Here is a 3295-nt window from a genome sequence, read left to right on the forward strand (position 1 = left end):
TTGTCACCTATAGAGATGCTGTGCAGTCTGATAAGAACATGGGTTTCTGTGTCAGACTTCTTTCTTATCTTGGCTCTACCACTTCCTAGCAGTGTCAATATATGCAAATGACTTAACGACTCTCTCTTTTGAGTTTAATCAGTTGTAAGATAGAAATGATAATTTATCTATTGATAACTTTATTAAAACATAAAATGAGTTAATATATGTAAACTGCTTTAAAAAAATACATGATTGTCTACGGCCATGCCACCCTGAACAAGCCCAATCCCATCTGATCTTGCTTGGAAGCTTAGCAGGGTTGGGCCTGGTTAGTCCTTGGATGGAGGACCACCTAGGAAGACCAGGTGCTGTGGGCATTAAAAATTAAAAAAATTAAAAAATAAGGGATTGTAAGCTGACAAGGTCCTTGCAATCTGTGAGGTCAACCAAGGGTTGTCTCACCTAAAAAAAAAAAAATACATGGTAACAATAAGCATTCTATAAATATTCATGGATATTCCTATCTAACTTTCACAACTACCTCACTTTACAAATGAGCAATTTGAGAAGCAGAAAGTTTAGGTGACTTTTTCATGTTTTCACAACAGGATGGGTCCAAATAGCTGAACACTGAATGATGGGCTTCTGATTCAGTTCAGCACACTCTTCCTCACCATGCTTTACTTGGTTAGATCATTTAAAATAGTAATTTAATAGCAATTTGGAAGATAAAACAAAGTTTCCCAGCCTAACCCTAGTCATAATATAATGGGCGTAAGCTGGTCGTTGCTGTGTAGAGATGAAGTATGAATCCTGTGTCATCAGGTCTCTCCTACTGGGTAGAATGGAGAAGTAAGAATAACTAGCTCTGTGACACTATGCCTATGATCTAATCTTGTGTTCTTTCAAATATAACTGTATTCAATCGTGTGATTTTCTATTTTTAATTGTTAAAAGATTAAGATAATGCATTGTGTTAAATAAATATTGTACTGAACAAATTAAATAAGCTAGAAAATTTTATTTAAGACTATTGCAATAGGGGAGAGAGAACTTAATGGGGTTCAGGACATGCTATCCCCTTAAATGGCATCTTGACATACTATTTTAGGCTGAAGGAGTTTGAGAAAAATGGCAGAAGCAGGAAGTTCACTCTTCTCTCTTCCTCCCCTCACCCTTCTTCCCTGAAACTACATAAAATCATCATGAGAGAATTGTCCTTCTATCCTTCTCTCCAAAGACAAGGGAACTCCAAGAAGAATCCCAACAAATAGGCCTTACTGTTTCCCCATTTTACTACTTTTACCTCATACTCCTTAACTTGTCACATATCCCTCTACAAATTTTTGCTATCATCAAACTTAGCATAAAAATACATAGGTCTAACTCTTTCTTTGGGTCTTTATTTCCTTATAAAGTCTCGTGTGTCATATAAAACTTGTATTAAATAATTTGTATATTTTTCTCCTATCAATCTCTTTGTCAGTTTAATTTTCAGACCAAACTGTGACTGTAAGAGGGTGAAGGAAGAATTTTCCTCTCCTACAAACTCAACTCTATTGAAACAAATGGTGCTGAGTTAAGTGCTGAGGTAAGCTAGTGGAAAAGTACTGGAGGACTTGAGGAGGGGTGATGTTTCTCTATGCCTTTTGTGTTTGCTAATTGGTGTTTATCTAAATTAGGCTTCTATAGTCTCATAAAGACTAGAAGATAGGAGCACTATTTTTATTGATGATTGCATTTCAAAGAGATGGCTCACAGGTCCTTGAGGAAGACGTTCCTGAATTGCAAAACAGGCAAAGGCTGGGAGAAGATTTACTCTCAAAGGACAGGAGAAAAAATTTACTATGGCAAGTTTTTTAGAGTAAATGTTCTAAGAAAAGGGAGGTCATAAACCTGTAGTCAGGAAGAAACCTATCTAAATATACAAAACTGAGGGGAAAGTTAATACCATCCCTGTCGATATAAAGGACTTTATTACAGGTTTACATTATGCCGATATCTATAATGCATACAAATAAACATTATTATTATTGCTATTATGACTTTGAGTAGGCTTGCTTCTCTTCTTTGGTTATTTAATTTTAAATCATAGGTGAAATATTGCATGGAATGTAGACCAAGAAATGACAGATAGAAGTGACCTAGTCCAGTTGCTCCATTATATAGTTGAGGAATTGATGACTTATTACAATCACTGCTGAATAAATATGTCCTTGAATAGAAATTTGACACAGACAACTTATGAAGAAAACACCTCCAAGGATTATAAAAACAAAACAAAACAAAAAAGTCATATTAGGTAAAGGAAGAAAGCAGTTGGAATAAGTGAACTTGTAGGGTCATGTTGGTGAAGTCATGTTTAAATATTAAGCTAGTATGAGTTGTTTGGTTGTACTTCTATATCCAAGTTGAGAGGCTTCAGATTAGTGGAAACTGATGTTTCAGAGGGAAAACAAGTTCTTGCACTCTGGTCTCTTCTCAATCCTACTGGTAGCCACTGCATAGAAAAGATGAGGAGTCAAAACTATAGCAATAAATGTCCAACTGTCCTAAGTCCATTTAACTTCTGTGCAGAATAGAGAATAAAATGTTATAATGCCAATTTTTTTCACCAGTTACCAGAAAACAGAGAATTTTAGTACTTGCTTTTACTAAATAAATTGCAATAACTTCTGAGCCAAGAAAATGACAGTAGTATAAACATGCAAAATTCTTTTAATTTGAAATACTAATATTTAAATGTTTTTTTTTTCCATGCAACATTATTTTACTCTAAATAGATCTCTTCCTTTTCTTTTTCTATTCTTTGTACTTATCTTTTATTCTCACCTGGAATGGGAATAGGATGAAGAACATAATTTTGGAGTTTCACAAGGAATTGTGCAAATGACTATACATTTGTCAATTCAGCTTATCCTAAAAAAAAAAAAAAAAAAAAAAAAAAAAAAAATCAAAGTAACCCCAGTAGATCATGATCATTATTATTTTCATTTTGTATTTAAAGAAATGGCATATCAGTGATATTAGTGATATATCTATGACCTCACACACTATTCTGTCTTATGAGGATCCTCCCTGATCCCATTTTATCTTCTAACCTCTTTTCATAGCTTCTAGAGCAGTAATGTCTAGGAATGGCTATAGCTAGTATATCAGTTTACCCTCTGGAATGGTATATCAACAAAGTTGCCCATAAAAAGAGAAGTATTTTCTTAAGTGAGTACTTTAATTAGCTACCTTGGATAAGAGGTAAGACCTCTAAGAAATTTCTTAGATAATGCAAGATAGTCTGTGAGCTAATTCGTAAACT

The 3295-nt window shown here is 34.1% G+C and overlaps 1 pseudogene; it reads left to right on the forward strand.

The window, feature by feature from the left end:
* The first annotated feature begins 236 nt into the window (after positions 1-236).
* Positions 237-359, forward strand: LOC112473834 (annotated as a pseudogene).
* The last annotated feature ends 2936 nt before the right edge of the window (positions 360-3295 follow it).

Source organism: Pteropus alecto, unplaced genomic scaffold (assembly GCF_000325575.1).
Source record: "Pteropus alecto unplaced genomic scaffold, ASM32557v1 scaffold8, whole genome shotgun sequence".
Lineage (NCBI taxonomy): Eukaryota > Metazoa > Chordata > Mammalia > Chiroptera > Pteropodidae > Pteropus > Pteropus alecto.